Source organism: Pempheris klunzingeri, chromosome 1 (genome assembly GCF_042242105.1).
Source record: "Pempheris klunzingeri isolate RE-2024b chromosome 1, fPemKlu1.hap1, whole genome shotgun sequence".
NCBI classification, from domain to species: Eukaryota; Metazoa; Chordata; class Actinopteri; order Acropomatiformes; family Pempheridae; genus Pempheris; species Pempheris klunzingeri.
The window spans coordinates 35,066,440-35,079,904 of record NC_092012.1 but is presented as its reverse complement, the minus strand read 5'-3'; positions in this window follow the sequence as shown (position 1 = coordinate 35,079,904).

Genomic DNA, 13,465 nt, shown 5'->3' with positions numbered 1-13,465 from the left:
GTCATCCTGCCACAGCCAGCAAAAGTGACCGTTCGTCAGATTGCGGGAAATCAGCCTCACTAACACCAAAGCTCTTCTGTTGTTGACTCACACACACACACTGACCACTCTGTCACACACTCACTGACAACATGCACAAACACACAACATTACCGTAAAAGCCAGTAACACACAGTATCACTGACGTTAGAGTTTCCAGAACAGACAGCTTTCTTCCCTCCATCTGTCATTTGGACGGTGACGCTGCTGCAACGTCTTCCTCATTCCACAAACGAAAGCAAAAGCTCTCCTACTGCCAAGTCCGTCCTGTGAAATGCAAAGCCTTGCCACCAGATGAAATGAGGCTTCACAAAACAGAAACTTGCATCACAATGCAACAGGTATTTCACTTCCCTAATTTTATTTTTCTGGTTTTGTTGCGTGTTACTCAGAGGAGGTTAAATAAGGCCTGCCAATGCCCATTGTTCACATTTCAGTATTCTCCTAGTTTTCTGTAAAACCATAAAGAGGAATTGTAGTTTTAAAAAGCAGAAGTTCTGGCACAAGTCCAGCCTCCAGAAATATGCAAAAGGTAAAAGCTGCCTGTCCAGGCTGACCGGTTGGGTCCTGACGAGCTGCAGCTTGGTGAAATAACCACACGATGGAACTGTTGCACAAAAAAACAACCTGGTTTGTTGAAGATGCTGTTTTTTTCTCTCCCTTTGACACATTTCTTACATCTCTGTATTCCCCTTTCTGACAGTTCTCGTTATTCCTTTTTATCTCTCACAGGATGACTTCCTCCCGCCCACACCCTCAGCCTTCGTCGTGCACAATGTCCACATCGTTTTCAGTGATTTCTTTGGGAATCCTCTGATGCTTACAAGCTGCTGTGAGTGGGTCTTGAAGGGTTTGTTGCAAATAAGCATACAGTGTGATGTGACTGTAGTATGGTTATGATTCTTAAGTGTAATAACAGTGATAATATTAGAGAACGTGCTGTGTATCTGATGTAAACTGAAGCCCAGCCCTGGAAACAGCTCGTACTGTGATCGCCTCTTACTCCCCCATTGCATTCTTTGATGTCGAGATAAAAATGACTTTCTGGACAGTCAGATGATTTATCATTATTGTTATTACAGCTCCCTCCTGAGCACCGTGATGAGTTTATTGTGTTTCTTCAGTGTGCCCTGTGGGGGGAGAGCCTCAAAGACAGCACAAAGGCAGAAGTAATCAAAGCCAGACTGGAGTAAAACTTTCTAAAGTGAGTTTCTTTTCTTCGCTCTTCTTCTTGTCTAAGAAACAGGCATCTCCACCGTGGGGAGCGTAAAGTGGGGTACTCTCTGTCAGGCATCCTACGTGAAGCTCTCTGTCATCCAAGTCACAGTAGGGGGTCCAGATAAGTTTGGATAGCTGGAAAAGAAGGTAAGACACTGTCAATAAGAAATACAGATAGAATCCCAAAAGACGTCTCGAGGTATTTCTGTCCTCTGTTGCAGCAGAATTCTCAGCACCTTCATCATTATTGATGAGGAGATCTTTGGACGTGCGGAGCCTCGACCCGCCAAGAAACACAAGCTTCTCCTCCGTCCGTGGCCAGAGGCTGTAACTCATTAGCTTTGGATCACCAACAAATAGGTGCTGGATGAAGTGTGAATTATTTGTATTATTTATTATTGCTGGTGCATGTTTGGATCGCCTGTCATCTCGCTGTAAACGTCATGTCTCCGAAGAGTCAGCCATCGAGGAATCGAGATGAGATGGGCTGAGAGGCGTCAGCAGAACCTGGTGATAGCAAAGGGTCAGAGGCACTTCAGCACCAGGGTGGAAAGAATTATTCTGGGCTGGCCAGTAAAACAATGAGAATATCACTTTACTCAATAGAAACAACAAACCAGTTAATTTCTAATGCATGCTAGCTGCCACCTGTCATTAAACAGACAAGGAGGACAAACAGACAAGTCACATTGCAGAATAATACCAGGAAGCACACAGCCTGTGACCTGCTGGGGGGTTAAATGTCTCTGCTTCAGTGGTTTTGGTTTAATGTTTTTAAAGTTACCTCCAGTGTGAGCTGTCAGAACGGACAGAAAGGAAGAAAACACTGTTCAGCTGTTTGTCATTAAGACTGATTAAATGTCTCCTCTCTAGTTTCCACTCAGGAGCAAAAATGGGCCTTTAAACTTTAAAGAAATTATGATTAGACATTATTCATCGGGATCATTTTCGAGTGATATCAACACACAGACACTCAGATAGACTGAAAGTTGGCCGGAGGATCCACTCCTCTGCATGCAGTTTATTATTGGGCATGAAAGTTTAGCCTCGCTCCATATGGACTCACTTCAGCTCTGTGGACCAAATCGGCTGCCCAGCACTAAATAACCTCGTCCGCCCAAGTCAAGTTTTAAACTGCATGTCAGTGAGTAACAGTTGGATCGGGCCCCGTCGTGGAGCAGAGATGGAGCACTTTGGCTCCGGCCGCTTCATCGCTGTGCATTCTTTCTGAGTAGATATCAAAAGCACATGTGGTGAGCTCAGCGCGAGGCCAGGTGCACTGATGGACTGTGTGAGAGCTGATTGGTCTGCCAGAGACACACAACCCCCGGGAGCACATCGGCACCACCCGTCTCCTCTGGACCCTCCAGTAAACCTTCATACAAGTCGTTGCACACAAACAGTGTGAGCTTTGAATTAAAGCTCAGCTGTACCACACAGAGGGCAGCACCATAACAACAGTAGGACGGCAAATAAGACATTTCTTTAATTAGAAGAAAGATGCACATCCTGTATGAAGGTAGCAGAACATCTGGACGTCAGAGATGAGTTAACACTGATCTGTGATATGTACAGGTGAGGTACGACTTCAGGATTTTAACTGAATGTGTTCCCACTTTATCCACACAGACATCAGTAACAGTAACAGTGACGGTGTCACGTAATAAAGCTGTAAGTTGTAAGTTAACCAGCTGTTATATCATATTCCTCTGAGACACAGGAGGGGGGGGGGCAAATAAAGGTGGCTTACGTGGCGTGATTAATGGAGACATTAACAGTAAGACGATCCCCACACTGCAAACTGACTCATACATTGGAAGGATTAGCGTATAATTAGAAACGGCCTCCCCAAGGCAGAAACAGGGGTGTTCAACAGAGGAAGAGGATGGCATCTCTTTCAGAGGAGCATGTGTGTGTTACTGTGTGTGTGTGTGTGTGTGTCAATCAGGATTTAATTGACAGGAAGATTAAAGCTCACATCAGAGGACACCCCCCCCTCCCCTTTTTTTTTTTCAGGAGCAGCTGAGTTGAAGGAGTCGGCTCTCCAGCGTCTGCCCAAAGTTTGGGGTGCTGCGCTCAAGGTTAGCGCAGGCACCCCGCTGAGAGAGCGCCGTCTGAGATGGGTCCTACTTGTTGGACATTCATTATCAAACTCTGTTTGCTCCTTTCATCTGCAGCTCTCTGCAGCACTCAGCGTAAACTACAGAGGCACCTTGCAGCTTGACATCTCTCCATTCACTCTGTACCTTAAACAGCATGCTGCCACATCAAAGAGCCGCCGCTGCCTTTGATGTTGCAAAGAGAAAGAGCTCCAATGATCTACTAAAAACCAATGCAACTTTCTGGAGCCTTGTTTTATTCATTCGCTATCTCTAGAAGTCTGGAGTCAGTCTCTAGAAGTCCAGACGGCAGCTTTGTAATTTGGAAAAGTTGAACCGTGCTGTCTTCAAAATGAAGTGAATGAACAAGTGGTGAGAAGAGAAGAGTCTGGCAGCTTTTATCTTGTGTGTTTTCAGTAATACGTTTCCTATAGCGAGCGTCGTATCTCCTACAGCTGATGGGGGCTGTCAGGCAGCGCTTGTAAATGGCTGTGCGAAGGCAAACATCCATTACTGTTGACTCTGACTGTTCATAAGAAAATGGGTCAACATGTCCCTTCGAACAGGGTCTCGTGTTAATGCATAAATTACTGATGAAAATGAGAGCACGGTTGAGGCGGGCGCTTTTTTCTGATTCTAGCTAATTCCCACTGCTGCAGTCGAGGTAGTGGCCGTGAATCAATGGATATTCAATACGATCCCATTTCTCCACCCTGTCTGTGGTTCTCCAGCTCCAACCGCATTTATTGCTACCGTTTCCAGCTGCGTTTATTCCTGAAGAAGATAATTACAAAGGGGTAGAAGGCCCTGAAACGGCTGGGTACTGTAGTTTTCAGCTAACATCAGTCAAACATTAATAAAGAGCGCATTTGTTGGGGACTATTTCTAGCAGCGGATTAATACATGTGATGCTGTAGTTTGCAGCAGGATGGTGAATGTGCTGCGGTCACTGTGATGAGGCAACATGTCCGCCAGTGCAACAGTCTGCTGTTTAAATCGTTTCAGGGCAACAAGGCTTTTAGATATTTGGGCAAAATATGTAAAAACACATAAAACATGTCGCGTTACAACCTCAAATTAAAGTTTGCTAAGAAACAACATCCGGTTAAACTTTCAAAATAAAAGTTTGCTGAGAAACATTTCAGGTGACAGTTTGGTTAGGTTTAGGTTAAAATAAGTACATTATTTACAAGTGAAGTTACATAACTGACATGAGTTCCATCAGTTAGAATAGCTCAGCGTTGTCAGGACCACGTCCACCCCCACCGTCTCTGCACAATATAAATCTCTACAGACGAAATGATGTGAAATGACAGAGGAAAAGGAAAACATACATGTATTTTACCCTTTTCTTTCTGCAGATGACAAACGTGTGTTTGGTTTGCTTTTCCCAGCCGCCTGAAGAGATGGGAAGAAGAACAATCAGTCGATTAAATTCATTTCTGTTACGCCAATTAATAAGAAACATTATCTCAGCACTTTTCACACAGAGCTCTTCCTCATTAGGAAGCAGAGGTTGGAGGAAAAACTCCCCGTTAACAGGTAGAAACCTCCAACAGAACTCAGAGGTCAGAGGTCAGAGGTGTGCAGCCACCAGAGAGTCGGACCCTCCTGGACACCACTGGCTCTTTTTGGTTGAGTCTTAAGTTTGATTGCCCCCCTGGATAATTACTGCAGCACACATGTTGTCACACCACGATGTCCTTCTCCGTCCCGTTTTCCAGCTCCTCCTGGAGGAATCCCAGGCCAGATGGGATATATCCTCCCTCCAGCGAGTTCTGGGTCTGTCTGGGGTCTCCTCCAGTTGGAAGACCTCCAAGAGGAGGCGCCCCAATCAGAAGCCTGAACCACCTAAAGTCAGCGCTGTGATACGTGACGACGTTCGACCAGCAGATGAGTGTTTGTAACCCCGGCCGCCACATCATCAGAGCCTCTCCCTCCGCTGGCAGCTTGGTGATTACTGGGAGGATTTAATCCTGCTAATTATAATTTCATCAGATATAACGAGGGGAATGGCGACAGTGAAGAGTGACATTCAATGCAAATGGCCACTGGGTCGGACGCACTGAACTTCAGCACTTTGTCAGCTTGTTTCCTAATTGAATGAACTTGATAATAATTGAAGTGTTTTATTTTTTCCCCCCTTCTTTCCACACATAAAAGACTGCCATGCCAATTAGCTTTAATTCTCCTTTCCCCTCTTTCTTTTCATGCTCTTGAGTAGGCAGGAACCGGCATATTCCGATCATTTGCATTATCCAAAGCGAATCTGCTTTGAAGTTCTGAGATTCAGTAAGAAAAAGGATCCACTTATCCCACATGAAAAAATGTTCAAAGCTCATAAATTCACTGGAACAGATGTACATTATCATTGGATTTGCCTTTTTTTTCCTCTGTGCTCCTGTATTGGTAATAGACTACCTCATGTCCTTCTCATCCTTAGCGTTTAGCATCCTGCCTTTACAGAAGCTCGCACCCTGCTGTGCCAATCCACACTTCAAAGCTCTCTGCCTATCTGCTGGAAACAAAGCACACAGGACATATTATGGCAGCCTCTCATTTCCCCAAATTTAAGTCAGTATCATTGCTTTCTTTGCCAGTGGCAACACAGAGATAGAGCTTATTTCCACCCAAAAAGACCGTTCCCTGAAACGCTTGTCTGCCTACAAAACAAGCACAACACAGAACACATGCACAGCAGCGCTTCATCCTGTTAGAGTCACAGAGCTGTTCTTCGCTCTGAATAAGGAAGAAGCTGAGGTGCGGCTCTTATTCTCTGAAATTACACTCAGCTAAATGAAGCAAAGTGAATGACTGAGGTTTAAAGGAGTCATTAAGTCCTCCGTGGTGAACCGCTCGTACAGACAGACACCTGTAATTACACCGCAGTAATAAAAATGAGCATCCTCCTGAGCTCTGGCAGAGTTATTAGAGGAAGTGAGTGAGTGGTTGTAGTGTTAAATAGAGCACCCCCCCCCCTCTCATTGCTGCTCTTTATTTCTTCAGTGGAAGTCGTCTCTGGAGAAATTCCTCACTGTGCTCATCTATAAATGATTGTGTACACTTTGCTCGGACAGCGACTTCCCATGTCATAAGCTACTGACCTTGCACTCTGCAGAGATTTAAGGACTCAATCAGCACCTAGAGATCCTCTGTCTTTGTCCCTCTGTTATATCAGGAGCTTTAAGAATCAGACTCTTACTGCTTCTACAGCTGCAGCACTTAATAAAAGATCAGCTTAAAGATAGTAGTAGTGTCATAACTCAATAAAACACACTTCTCAGTCAGCTGAAAACCTAATGAATCAGGTCTATCTGTAGACTGGGCATCATTTCTTTAAACATATTTTGGTGTCTAAATGACAATAAGACAAATAAACTAATCAACTGAGGCAGCAGCAGAGCAGCAGCTCCCGTGTCCTGAGAGGTAAAATCACTGTTTTTGTCAATGGAGTCTGGTGTGTGTGCAGAGAGTCATATAACGGCTGTTACAGGTCTTAAATACCGGAGTTCATTTTCTTTTGCTTTTACTTATTCAGGTATGAATAATGTTAACATCTACATACATACCGTTTTATTTTAATTCCCCCAGAAAGCGATTGAAACTTCACCAAAACAAACCAGCAACCTTCCACAACCCAGACAGACGGTATGTTAGCAGCACTGGTGCTGATTTGTTCCTACTGATGCATTAAAGTATGAGCAGCACCTTAATGTTGCAGCTCCAGGAGTTTAGTCCTAATAATGTTGAACAATAATGTGTAAAGTGTTCACACACCCACCGTCCACTCACACTGGTGTTCTGCCTTCACCCACAGCTGCTCTCAGGACGTCTCATCCTCTCATCATTCTCATTACTGTGTCAAGTTTGGCAACGTCACCTGATCCCAGCGTAGCTCCGCCCACCGACAGGCCTAATGAAAGAGAGAGTGAAAACACCTGTGTGTGTGTGTGTGTGTGTGTGTGTGTGTGTGTGTGTGTGTGTACAGCCTTTCATCTGCAAACTAGTAACTGCAGCTGTGAAACAATGAAGAGTAATGAAAGGTACAATATACAATACTACCATGTGACATGTACAGGAGCATTCAAGGAAAACAACAATACTATTATAACTATTATTACTACTACTAATAATAATAAGAGTTTTATTTATTGAGCTCTTTTCTAGCCCTCTGGACACAAGCAGACTGAAGCTTCATTAACTGCAGGGTTAGGGTTAGGGTTAGGGTTAGGGTTAGCAGCTCGACAGCATGAGGAGCACCAGGCCTGCACAGTCAGGCACTAACACAGTAAGTTTCTCCAGAGCAAACTTTATTTTGAACTTGTGAGGTGTGTTTTACACCCGACACACTTGTGAAGAGTCCCGAACCCCAGCGAGGAGCAGCAGAGGAGAGGGAGGACACCGTCCCCAGAGCTGTCATCTCAAAAGGCGTGAATGCATTATCCAGCCGTTACCCGGCACTGGAGGAGAAAATCTCCATGAACGCCAAGGCTATTACCAACATATGTGAGGAGTTGAAAGGAGAGCAGATCAAAGTCAAAGTGAAAAAAAGGAGGAAAGAAGAGAGAAGTGAGGATGCAGGAGGAAACGGGCCCTTCGGCTGTACAGCGTCTCTCACACTCCATGCAAAGAAAGAAAGTTCTTCTTTCTCCACAGACGGCTGCAGAGGACAAAGAGGATCTACGGGGCGCCGGTGTCTCCAGTCCACTGTGAGCCGCACCACGAAGCCAAACCCCGATCCAGCTTTTATCTGCCGGCGTGCCCTCACTCCACCACAGCAGCTCCTCCTGACTCCCCCTCTGCAGAACGTGGAGCTCTGTTGTTAGATTCTCCCGGTTCTTTTATTGACAGTCCGAGGATTTCAGCCGGAGAGTTCTGCAGTTCCCAATAGCAGTTTTATTCAAGTCACAGAAGTCACAGGTAAAGTACATACAGCGCTGGGCTCGGAGTGACAGAGGCCTCATGGACCTCTGGCAGTGAGCCCCGACTCTTTCATGCATATGCTTTTTAAAGGGTTGGCTGGACCGAGTACTATCCGTGACTGTCTCTAACTGGCCATTTCGGTGTGTGCGTCACAGATAGTGCATCCCTGGTGTGGTCATATAATATTCAAACACTTGTGGATGTTGTTTGCGTAGGCATGTATCTCTAATCATAACTTTAGAGTATGATTAGCACAACAAAATTATTACAATCAAGGTCCGTCTGGTACATTCTGTCTATCTTCTTAACAAAACGATACAGAAGAAGCCACGTCTGTGAAGGTCAGATTGACATATTCTGTTCACTCTCATGAGGAGAGAGTAACTTTATTTGAGAAGGCCTGAAACATTCTATGGTCATATTAAATTCAAATTCAACAATTCCCCTTTTGACATGATTTTATCATGTCAATCCAATAAGAAGTAGGAATGTTGTGTGTATTGTACTGTGTTCTTCAGCAGCGAGTCGTCTAGCAGGGCCCCAATCTGCAAACAACCAACCACATCAGAAAGCAGCACAATTACATGGGAGATTTGTCGGCATCCCTTTTTGGTATACCTTTACTACAACAATATACAATATGTAGGAAAGGCAGTGCAGATTAATGTGACCTATATGTGGGCAAATATGTGTAAGCTGGTCTTCAATTGCAGTTAATAGCAGCAAGCAGTCTTCCTTGCACAGTGCATGTGGAAATTTCTAAACAAAGTGATTAAACCATGTATCTAGGCAGCAAGCAAAACCTTTCTTCCAGGAGAAAACATCTTTGTACCAGGAACAGAACCTCTTTCCCAGGAGTGTATAACCCTCACATCTCAACTGGTAACAACTCTATGAAAAGCACAATAAGCAACAACATCTATAAGTATCACGCCTCTAAGTGTGTGGATAGCTATATATGGGTATGTATTAAACGTTAGCAGTTTATGGTGTGTGCAGCCAAGGGAAGGGCTTCATTAGAATAGTGGAGTAATTAATAAAGAGGTGGTGGGAATTTATCATTGATGGAAGCTGTAATACATTTTAGAGGTGCCTGATGCAAGGAGTACAGCAACAACCACAGAGTTACTGAAAGAGTTACTGTAACCACTAGACTAGACTAGATAAAGATAGAGCTAATCAGTGTTTTTCATGTGCCAAATGTTTTATCAAATAAAGTACAAACACCACCTCTTTCTGCTAAAAGAAAACCCAGGGTCATTTTTGTAGTATATCAGAGTGGATTTAGTTAATCATGTCCACATTTTTGTTTATAGTGACCCATCAGTAGAGGAATTATTCAAAACCAGCGGCTAACATGTCGGCTAATTTATATTCATCAGGCACACCTCTGAGAATGTCAATTGCATCTATGTGGGTGTGTGAGTTCTAGTAAAGGTTAAATGTACTTCTCTGGGTGTGATAGTGGTGGTGGGAGGTCGTCCCCAGGGTCAGGGTCAGTAGTAGAGTCTTAGGTCAGGTGTAGAGGTTCTTAAGTCAGTCTGAACCTCAGTCAACGTCCTGTCTTTTTAGGCCTTGTGTCAGGGAACAGTGAGTCTCATGGATCCAGTCATTCAGTTTGTCTGTCAGTCCTCTCTTTAGTGTGAGGCAGCCTTTGCTACCATGTGGGGTCCCTCCCAAAGGGGTGGGAACCAATTGAGCTTGTTGACCTCTCTTAAGGTCCAGTCTCCCGTTTCTACAGGAGAGTTGTCGTGGCTTTGTTCCTTTGTGAGTATTTCCGTTACCTGTTGGGAAATACTCATCACAGTGTTTTTCAACTTTGACATATTCATGTGTACTTTCATACTGTAAGAGTAATGGTGGCATATCAGTGGTAAATGGACAGGGCATTTTTCTTCCTGTCAGTATCTCATGTGGACTAACATTCATGGTGGAAGTTTGTGTCTGCACAGACTTTCGCTAGTCCTTTTTGATAGTTCTGTTTGCTCCTTCAACCAGTCCTTGTGAGGCTGGGTGGTATGCTGCCCTTAGATGAGTGCTGTAACCTTAGAGCTAGCACAGTGGCCTCCACTGTGAGCTTCTTGGCACAACATGTTTAGTAGTCCAGTCCTTTATCTCTCCATACTTGTTTTTATCCTTTATTCATTTGTTTTGACATAGTGAAATATTGTATGCGTATCTGTACAGAATCAGTGAATGGCACAGTGCCCCGTGCCCAAGTGTGGACCTAATCAAGAAGCTTCCACACAGACTCTTATCAGTCTTAGTGCTTGATCGGTAGGGTTTCCCCCAGTCTCACCACTCGTTTTAATTCACAGTGATTCTGAAACGCCCAAACCAAATTGTCCCCTTAGTAATCCATTGCCCCGACAGAGCTGCTTGTTGACCTGGATCAGGTGTTGGGATCCCCAATCAGTAGTGACTGATCAATGCCAAACACCTCATTCAGTTAAAACATCATCCAAGCAGGGAGTACAGCAACAGAGGAGAGAGTTACTCTGTAGTTCTTTAATGTTCTGCACACACAATTCCCTCTGTGGTTTGTCCGCAGGGGTTATGTGGATCATTTGTTTGTAGGGGTTGTACCCTGCTGTTGTCCTTGCTGCCATATCTGACAGCTTTGTGTGACATGGTGAAAAAGTTGTATACGTGCTTTCACAGAGTCGGTGATTGCCCGAGTGAGGACCCAAACAAGAAGCTTCTACACAGATTCTATTAGTCTGTGCGCTTGTTTGCTGGGGTTTCTCCCAGTCTTATCACTCATTTTAATTCACAGTGACTCCAAAACACCTTAGTTTATGTGTCCCATTATTCAGTTGCAATATCATCCAGGCAGGAAACTGCCCACATTGTCATGGAAAATAACAAACTTGTCCTTGTGTCCTTGTTTGTTTATTATTTTCATTTTATTTACTTATTTGTTTATTTTTATTTATTTATTTATTTATTTATTTTTTTTAAAAAACATCACTCTCATCAGTGGCATCACTCTCAACAGTGGCATCACTCTCATCAGTGGCATCGCTCCTTAGTGGCATTGGTTAGCTACCCAGAAAATATATACAATAGTGTACAGTATGGAGGAAAGCAAAATGTCCTGCCCTAAAATTTGGGAGACAACTCTCAGTGGTTATTTACCCAGTGAGTTCTGTCCCTTATCAGGCCAAATTAGCTGTCCTTGGACACTTATTTTCTTTTCTCTCAACTGTGACTATGTGGTTCTGTACTTTACATGTGACTACAACATTTCAATGTGGTTTAGTTATACTATACTATTTTGGTTTACGTTTTAGCGAATGTAGGAACAACATTATTCAGACAACTTTGATTTGAGTATGGCCAATGTGCAGAAATTCTATCTCAAAAAGGTTTTCTGCTTACCCTTACTCAGGCGCGCCTTGAAGTTGTCTGAAAAAGTTTTCCTCCACTCACTCCGGGGTTCCTCAACGGGACACGTCTCGTAGTTTGCCAATCCGGGTCACGGCACCAATTGTTAGATTCTCCCGGTTCTTTTATTGACAGTCCGAGGATTTCAGCCGGAGAGTTCTGCAGTTCCCAATAGCAGTTTTATTCAAGTCACAGAAGTCACAGGTAAAGTACATACAGCGCTGGGCTCGGAGTGACAGAGGCCTCATGGACCTCTGGCAGTGAGCCCCGACTCTTTCATGCATATGCTTTTTAAAGGGTTGGCTGGACCGAGTACTATACGTAACTGTCTCTAACTGGCCATTTCGGTGTGTGCGTCACAGATAGTGCATCCCTGGTGTGGTCATATAATATTCAAACACTTGTGGATGTTGTTTGCGTAGGCATGTATCTCTAATCATAACTTTAGAGTATGATTAGCACAACAAAATTATTACAATCAAGGTCCGTCTGGTACATTCTGTCTATCTTCTTAACAAAACGATACAGAAGAAGCCACGTCTGTGAAGGTCAGATTGACATATTCTGTTCACTCTCATGAGGAGAGAGTAACTTTATTTGAGAAGGCCTGAAACATTCTATGGTCATATTAAATTCAAATTCAACACTGTCATGGCTTTCATTAGGCAACACAGCACAGCAGTTTTCTGCAGAGCGAGCGGGAATCTACCAGACCTGCCAAGTGCTCGTGAAGGAGCACTACAGTATATCTTCTTGTTCCGAGTGTCACTGAGAACATTTCATCTCCATCTACTTTCAGCAGAGCTAACAAAAAGCTGTTGGTGAACAGACGATGAAGCCGAATGATTTATTTCTTGTTTCTGACTGATTTATTTCTTTGCAAGGCCCAGAGTAGAGACTGGGTCCCTTTATTAACCATCAACCAGCTCCTGTTTGTCAGCAGAATCACAGATAAACTATCTGCCCAACGCAGAGGAAGAACCCACAAAGGTTTGATGGTGCAAATGAACCAAAGATCTGGGATACTTTGGCTTCAGCAGGAGGAAGAATCTTTATATTCAGTCTGAGAACTATTCAACTGAAGCTTTTTTCATCTATTTTTCATTCGTATAGTTTTGGAGATAAATCCAGACGTGCATGAGGTCCTGTTTGCAGATTTGCAGATGATGGAGGACTGTTGGCCTCTGCTTCATCTACATATTATTCTGATGGGCAGCAGGACTCTGCAGGAGATCCTGTGCTGTATAACAGACCCGATACTTCGGGGCCATTTCTTTATTGTTTGCAATTTGTATGCGACGGTACGAGCCAGGACTATACTTCCTCTTATGTCTTTGAAAAAGAAGAATCTCCAGGATAAGCACAAGTAAGCCTTCCTCATCAGGGGGAGGGGGGCACTTTAGAAGTGCACATCACAGTTTAAAGGCCTCGGCATCTCTGATTGGCTTGTTGATTGAAAAAAAAAAAAGGTTTCAGGCAGAAAAATGTCCTTTGACAGTCAATCATTTGACTTGTTTTACCAGACATGACACGCTTACCATGTAGTGTATTTAAAGAATGTAATATTGCACACAAAGGTATTTCTCTGTAAAGTGAAAACTAGCTGTATTAAATACTTCCCCATAATCTTACTTGCTATTATAATCCCAGCGGTTTACTTCACACGTCGGAGGCTTTGAGCGGCTGAAATGTGTAAAGCAGCAGTAATAATAACCTGGTAAGCTGCGTTAGGATACAAACCATTTGTAATGATGATACAAGTTCTGCCTCGCTCACACAAATAGCCGTGTTCGTGAGAG